General features: G+C 38.1%; 1 long non-coding RNA gene across 2 annotated transcripts in view; it reads left to right on the top strand.

Annotated features, from left to right (window-relative positions):
• Positions 1-8455, top strand: part of LOC106524502 (uncharacterized) — a 25614-nt gene that overhangs the window by 6292 nt on the left and 10867 nt on the right. For both annotated transcript variants that reach the window (XR_001311011.1, XR_001311010.1), the window contains one exon: positions 1539-1597. This is a non-coding gene — a long non-coding RNA (uncharacterized LOC106524502). The remainder of the gene's footprint in view (positions 1-1538; positions 1598-8455) is intronic.

Here is an 8455-nt window from a genome sequence, read left to right as displayed (position 1 = left end):
GGGGTGGGGGGGGGGACATGTAATGCAACGTTAATGGCAAAGGGACTGATGGTTCGCTCACAAAGTCCCCTCTTCAAACACAAATATTGCATTAGCAGCAGGAATGCTCTCTCTCTCTCTCTGCTCTGATTGAAGCTATTAAATACAATTTAGGATATGCAGAAATGGAAGTGGAAGCGGGAGGCTGAGTGATGCATCCGTGTACACCACAGAAGCTTTGTTCTGTTGTAAAAGCTGCCAGTTCTGTTCAGTATCTGTTTTTGGAAGGGGGAGTTGGGGGTAGGACAGCATTTTAATGGTGGTAAAATTACAGCTCTGAGAAAAATTTGAGTGCTTTCCTCTCCTGTTTTTGTTATTTTCTGCTCATGGCTAATTTTTCCCACTCCTGCTTTGCATTTTTCTGCCATTTGAAAGCAGAAATTACGATGCGGTGGAAGTAATTTAGGTGTCTGTGGGATTCATGAAGACGCCGTTTGTCGTTGTTTACTCAAAAGCAATGATTAGACAAAAGGTCATTTACTGGTGTGGCCTGTGTGTGTGTGTGTGTGTGTATGTGTGTGGGTGTTCACACGCTCATCGACGTGCACGTGACTGATGAAGCGTAACCTTTTTAATATGTTTACACAGTGACATTTCCAAAAATCTGTCGTCTTTTTCAGCAGTGAAACTAAAATCCTTGACATTCTTCAAACTCACATTTCCCTCGAGCTGACGGCTCCGTCGACGCTCGCGCCACGCCGAGCCGACACCAACAACATAATTACATCACTGTCACCGCCTCATCTGCCTCTCTGACAGATTCACAGGAATAATTTTATGTGCTCAGAAAAAAAATTTAAACTAAATGTTCCTCTCGCTGTCTTTAAGCACTAAACGAGTTTTGAAGCTCTTTCCTCTTAACTCATTTCTTAACGTAGAACCATTTTAGTCCTAAACTTGAAAAGCGGCGGGTGATGTGCATTCCATCAAGGAATCATAAGCCTTTCATTTTTAATACCAGAGGTTGATACTGACTCCTAAATGAGCTGACATCTAATAGACTGTTGCTTTTAATCCATCTGTTGGTTTGGTCCCCCAGATGTTGTGGCTCTCTGTGTCACACTGTGAACTGACCCGCTAACTCACCAATTCACTTTGAGTTATTATTAATCTGTGAACAAAATGAAACTTTAAGTGGGAAAACTCATTCCAACCAAACCCTGATAGTGTACAAACCAGAGAAGAACGAAAATGCTAATTTAAAGTTCACTTTACACATTTAAAAAAAAAAGTTTGTGCTTATGATTCACTTTGTTCAATAAATTCATTCATGTTCATTGTTGTGAGGAAAAGTTTCCAAAAAAAAAAACCCCAGAAAAAAACAAGCTGTTAAATGTTTCAAGATGATTTCATGCACCAAATAGCATATTTACTAAAGCGTGATGTTTGTATTTTTTATTCTGTTTGGTGCCAGTTTTTTTACATGTTTGCTTCACTTTCTGTAAGAACTGAAAAGCAAAGCTGTTGTCAGTCACACATTTTTTTGTTTTTGTTGTCAGACAAAACCAATCTGAAGTTGTGACTAAAAAGCTGTCAGAGCTCCAGAAAAATCGTCTTGGTGAGTCATGTTTTAGTTGCTTTTAACCACACCTGATGAAACACAGTTGTATATACATGTATAAATCATCTGCTCTGTAATTTGTTCATATGTGTATTTAAAAGCATGACACGGAAGTAAAAAAATGTTTTAAAACACTTGAAAACCTTTAAACAAAAATACTCTTTTGAATTGCTTAGCACACTTGAAAGTCATGAAAAAGTAAAAATTTCAATTCACATGAAAATTTTCTTTTTTATGAACAAAAATGCCAAAACCACTATATACAGCGGATAAAATAAGTATTGAACACGTCACCATTTTTCTCAGTAAATATATTACTAGAGGTGCTAATGACATGAAATTTTCAACAGTTGTTGGTAACAACCCAAGTGATCCATACATACAAAGAAATCAAACCATAAATGTCCAGAAATGAAGTTACTTGTAATAATGTGGAATGGCACAGGGAAAAAGTATTGAACACATGAAGAAAGGGAGGTGTAAAAAGGCATGGAAAGCCAAGACACCAGCTGAACTCTCTCAGTAATTAGAAAGCAAGCCTGCCCCTTGTCAGTGCAAGTTAATATCAGCTGGTTCAGTCCCAAATGATGGCCAGGTATCACACAAGAACCATCTGATGATGGGTAAAAGTAAAGAGCTCTCTCAAGACCTTCACAAACTTATTGTTGCAAAGCATAATGATGGCATCGGTTACAGAAGAATGTCTAAACTTCTGAAGGTTCCAGTGAGCACTGTTGGGGCCATAATTCAGAAGTGGAAAGAACATTATTTCACCATAAACCGACCACGACCAGGTGCTCCTCACAAGATTTCTGACAGAGGAGTGAAAAGAATTATCAGAAGAGTTGTCCATGAGCCAAGGACCACTTGTGGAGAGCTTCAGAAAGACCTGGAATTAGCAGGTATGATTGTTTCAAAGAAAACAATAAGTAATGCACTGAACCACCATGGCCTGTATGCACGCTCACCACACAAGACTCCACTGCTGAAGAAACAGCATGTTGAAGCTCCTTTAAAGTTTGCTGCACAACATTTAAACAAGCCTGTGTAATACTGGGAGAATATAGTCTGGTCAGATGAGACCAACATTGAAATGTTTGGATGCCAGAATACACATCATGTTTGGAGGTCAAATGGCACTGCACATCAGCCCAAAAACACCATACCAACAGTGAAGTTTGGAGGTGGGAACATCATGGTGTGGGGCTGTTTTTCAGCATATGGTACTGGCAAACTTCAAATAATTGAAGGAAGGATGAATGGAAAAATGTACAGAGACATTCTTGATAAAAATCTGCTTCCATCTACCAGGATGATGAAGATGAAACGTGGCTGGACATTTCAGCAAGACAATGAGCCCAAACACAAAGTCAAGGAAACTCTCAGTTGGTTTCAGAGAAAGAAACTAAAGCTGCTGGAATGGCCCAGCCAATCACCTGACCTGAATCCAACAGAAAATCTATGGAAAGAACTAAAGATCAGAGTTCATAGAAGAGGTCCACGAAACCTTCAAGATTTGAAGACTGTTTGTGTGGAAGAATGGGCCAAAATCACACCTGAGCAATGCATGCCACTAGTTTCTCCATACAGGAGGCGTCTTGAAGCTGTCATTGACAACAAAGGCTTTTGTACAAAGTATTAGATAAATTTCAGTAAGTGTGTTCAATACTTTTTCCCTGTGCCATTCCACATTATTACAAATAACTTCATTTCTGGACATTTATGGTTTGATTTCTTTGTATGTATGGATCACTTGGGTTGTTACCGACATCTGATGGAAATTTCATGTCATTAGCACCTCTAGTAATATATTTACTGAGAAAAATGTTGACATGTTCAATACTTATTTTACCCGCTGTACTTAAGCTTTTGTAAATCTATTAATTGTATATTGTATAAACCTAAAGTCTGTTATTTAAATGCAAATGCACTCAAGATTATGACAAATCTCATTAAATTACTTTATTGCGTATTTTATTAGAAAACATAAACAAAAGTAGTCTAGTCAGCAGTTTTGTACCAGTTTTCTGTTCAAACCTGAGTGCTCGCCTCATTTGTTTGCGCAGCAAGAGGCGGATCCCTTGTGTTTACCGTTTTGAAACATGCTTACTTTCATTTGGGCCCTGGTGTTCTCGTCGATGTAAATCAGGTAGGACTCCCGGGCAAATCGATAGGGATGTGAGAAAGGATTCACTCCATGCACCTCGGGGACTCATCAGTGACAGTAGTCTATTACTCGGGAGCCTACGTTTGAGCGAAGCTGCTTTGAATTGTAGATGTGAACCTATGGCCTTGCCTGCTGTGCAAACTGTGTGATGTGTTAAAGGGCACCTGGGAATACCTGACAGCTGCATAAAGTGAGGGCTCACCGCACGATCACCGAGTCCCAAACACTGCTCACACTCGAACGGCATACCACAGTCTGCAAATACGGAGAATCTACACCGAATTCTCGTTCCTGGAATTAGTTTTGCAACTTTAAATCTGCTGAGGGGCTCATCTCTTTATATTCTTCATACGACTTCAGCCTGAACTTCCACCGAAGGGTAATGGGTACAGAGTGTTATTTTCCCGCTTTTACTCCTTATGTTTCTCAAGTGTTTAAAGTTCAAGCAGGGACATGGTGTGCTCCGACTCGGAGTCATTAGATATTATGTTAGCCTGCACACTGAAGAGCTCTCCAAGGCTCCTGATTAATTCAGCTGATGCCGAAGTTTGATGCTCACACTCATTTCTCTCCTGCGTCGGTTTAAACTCATCGGATGATTATTAAGCTTCCTGCAAGGTTAGAAAATATTCACAAGATGTCAAAAGCTTCTTAATAAATACTTATAATCGCTTACGGTAACTGTATAAGAAAGATTCTGTTTCCACTGAATTTCATCAGCAGCACTGATGTTTGTTTACACCCTTGAATAAATTTCATAATTGTAACAACAAAATCAACTACACTGAAGGGATAGTTTATTTTTCTGGGTTTTCGTTTTTGTATTAAAGTTTTGATAAGATACTTGTGAAGTATGATGACAGCTAATATTTTACCTTTGTTCTAAGCTAACTTAGGATTTTAGTTTTCTGCTAATCTAAACAGTTTATTCTGCTTTTTGCTGAGCTAAACTGGGGCTCATTTCACAAAATTCAGATTTATACATCCAAGATATCAGCTATAAGTCGAGCTTGAACCAGCCTTCAACTTGTAAACAGCTCTAATCAGTTGCTTAAACCAGGGTTGGGCAAAATTGTATCATGTGCAATTAACCGTTTAACTTTAGTCATTGTATATTTATGGTGCCTTTTTAATAATGTTTTTTTTTATTTTATAATATTGTGTGGGCTGGGTCAGGGACTACAGGTGGAAACTAGCACCCAGAGCTATAACCTGATACAGGGTATCTTTGCTTCCATGGCTAATGCATAAGCATGGCGCTCCTCATCTTTTTCCTCTTCTAATCCAAATTATGTTTGCCTAATTCCTTTTCAAAGTCCTCACTCTGTCTCAGATTGTTTTTCCGCCCTCCATCTTTGCTTTTGAGCTTCCCTCCTCTCTCTGCAAATGTTCTGACTGCGGCTCGGCCCACCTGTCCACAGCTCGTCTTTTTATTTTCTTCTTCCTGTAGAATTTTTTGGCGTTTGTCAAATAACTTGAGGCCTCGGTCAGAAAGGAGGTCAGGGATTTTATTTTGGTTCTATAACGTAAACGTGTCATTTTTTTTTCTACTCTGGCTTTCTCAAGCAACCGGATGTGTAACACAAAAAAACTGAATTTTGAAATTGAATTATAGCACTGAAGGTGAAATTAATCCAACTGAATTTTTATTACAACAAAATACAATTTCAAAGAAAATTAAGTCAGATTCAAACCATTAAATTCACTTTCAATTTAGTGAAATTCATTTTCAAACCAATGCCTTTAATTTCACATTATGCAAATACAGATTCATCCTGAGCAGTTTAAATTCAGTTTGTGTTGAGACAAGTTTCTTCCCATAAAATTCCTTTTACTAGTTTCATGCTGCGGGTTCCTGATTGCTAGCTTTTATTCTTCGTGAGTTTACATTGATACATCCATCTGATGTGTTTAACTGTAATCCAGTTTTATATTTCTGAATGTCATTTTCTTTAGATTGAATAAAACGTTCAAGTATGCAACTGGAACATGTACTGGTCTGTGGTGAACATCTAAAACTTTTATTTAAGAAGATTCAGACTCAATAATGTAAAAATGGCTAAAGGCCAGTAGTACGTCTTGACTTTGGGCTACAAGTTACATAAAAATTCACTGTCCTTGGTATAAATAATCTATTTAAAGCTAAAGGCAGTATAAATTTTGATCAAAGACCAACATTTGGTGCCCCAGACAAGACTTTGATCTCATCTGTTTTTTTAATGGTGACTGATTTTTTTCTGCTAGATTTTTTTTATTTAAAAAAAATCTAAATTCCTCTTCTATTTTCATTACTTTTTTGCTTTCTGGATGTGAGCTTGTCTCTAGATCACCTCATTACCACTTATTTATCATTTCTCTTTTATTTTTAAAAAAATTTTTTTACAGGTTTTGGAGTTTTAGCATTGTTTAAAATTGTATATGTCTTTCAGTCATCTTGTATTGTTTTAAGCATTTATATGGCGTGCATCTGCTTCACATCCTAATGATTTAAGAAGATGGGCCACTGTGCAAAATATTGGACTGCATAATCAGCAAGTGTCTTTAATTATTCGAGCACTACTTAAACATTAGATTAAAATAAAATCTTCAAACCTCAGCATCACCGGCTCCTGCTCTCTTCTACCCCAGACTTAATTTATCTTTTTACTCATGTCGGGTCGTTTAGGTTCACGGTGCGTCAGCGGCTGATGATGATTTGTGATTCGCCTGGCTGGAGTTTAGTATCATGTGCGTCCTCATTGTGTGCGACATGTGGGTCCCAGGCTTCCTGTGCAGAACCTGAATTATTTAACAGGTTCTGTTGGACTGACCTGTCGGTGACCCAAGGCAGAGAGAAGCTGATGCTGTGTGACCAAATCTTTCTCCCTGCAGACCAGACGAAACAGGACATGACTGCAGGGTATTAGCGAGAACATATGATTAATTAATCATCACCTTTAACTGGCAGCAGAGCAGTGGTGTTCACAGAGGACAAGAACTGGGAGTAAAAGCACTCTGGATGGATGTGTTTCTACAGCTTCTTGTTGGTGCACCTCTTATTGTTTCTGCAGCTTATTATCAAATATCAAAAGAGCAAAAGAGAAGAAACCCTGTTCAGCAGGAATCAGCTGGTAATTTCATACCAACTCCTGCTCCTTTTCACTACAAATATTCAGCCTTGTTAGCTTTCAGAGAGCTTCTCTGCTGTATCAGATTCAAACAGCAAAGCAGCAAAAGAAAATCTGAAATACAAATTGAAGTAGAGAAAAAACATTTTTTGAGAAAATTCCGTATGAATGTTGGTGCTGAATTAGCCTGGTAAAAACCAGACCCTTGTCCTTCACTTTGCTTCATACGAGGGTCTGGACTCTCGGCTATAGAGAAGCGATTCTTGCTGGAGGCGTGGCCTCTGCTGACGTTTAAAATGATTGGATCAGTTGGCCGTGACATTTGTGTCCGCCAGCTCCACTGTGAAGAAGACTATGCTAAGAAGCTAACCGGAAATTGCGTGTGCTGTAAACAACCCTACTGAGAGGAGAAAAGTACCGAGCCGAACAAGACGACTGTAAATGAGAGCTGCAGGCTTTGTCAGACAAGTTTATTTTAATTTGTTAGCCTTATCAACACGGACTGTCTTCATACACTTCCTCCACTGCTCTATGCTAAACTAACTAGCAGATACTGCGCAGAAAATCGACATTGTTCAAAACTCCGCCTTCTGTTTGCTGATTTGCTTACGTAAAATAAACTACAAGCAGACACTGTGCAGAAAATCAACGTTCTGTTCTCTGATTGGCCCGGATGAAAATTCTCCTGAAGACATCCTTGTGTATGGGAGAAATCCCAGACAGAGCAGTGAAGGGAAACTAGAATTGAGTGGAACTGTACAGGAAGACAAGGGCCAGGCTAGTGCTGAATGACTCTCTTAAAAAATGCAGAACAGAAATTAAAAGAATTTTAACCGAAACTAGTAAAACACTACCTAAAACTTAAAGTTCTAAATGGGTATTAAAAGTATCAAAATGTAAACTAAAGTAGCAGAATGATAGAAAATTTAAAACTAGCCAAACACAAGCTGAAACCTGGCAACACTAAGTAGCTAATTGTTTTGTAAAAGTAGACAAATGCTAACTAAAAGTTACTAAATGACAACTAAAGGTAGCAAAATTCTTGCTAGAAGCTAAAAGTAACAAAGCACGAAAAAGGTGCAAAATAGGTAAAATTTAAGTAAGTTGCAAAATGCTAAATGAAGGCTAAAAGTTGTAAAACAGGAACTGAAAACAAAAAATGTTACTTATAATATAAAAGTAGCTAAACTCATGTTAAAAGAAAAAGAAAGATAAAATCTAAGTCTAAATGTAACAAAACACAAGCCAAAAGTATAAACATGCTAATTAAAACTAGTGAAACATAAACTAAAAGCTAAAGATAACAAACTCAAAATAAATGTAGCCAAATATTAGCTAAAAATTACCCAAATGCTTGCTAAGTTGGGGGAAATGGAGCAAAGATACAGAAGCAGGTTTTAAAGAGAAGGAAAAAAAATTGTATAGGTCYTCTGGACGGGTTCTTCTTTAATGACACGTTTCGTCTCTCTTCCAAGAGACTTCTTCAGTCTGAGAGTTTCAGGCAAATTCAGGCTTTTATGTCCTGCCTCCAGGTGACTGATACTCACAACACATGACCATCGTTCACAGGTGACTCATACT

Source organism: Austrofundulus limnaeus, unplaced genomic scaffold, assembly GCF_001266775.1.
Source record: "Austrofundulus limnaeus strain Quisiro unplaced genomic scaffold, Austrofundulus_limnaeus-1.0 Scaffold190, whole genome shotgun sequence".
In the NCBI taxonomy this organism is placed as follows: domain Eukaryota; kingdom Metazoa; phylum Chordata; class Actinopteri; order Cyprinodontiformes; family Rivulidae; genus Austrofundulus; species Austrofundulus limnaeus.
This window is presented reverse-complemented; position numbering and strand designations above follow the sequence as displayed.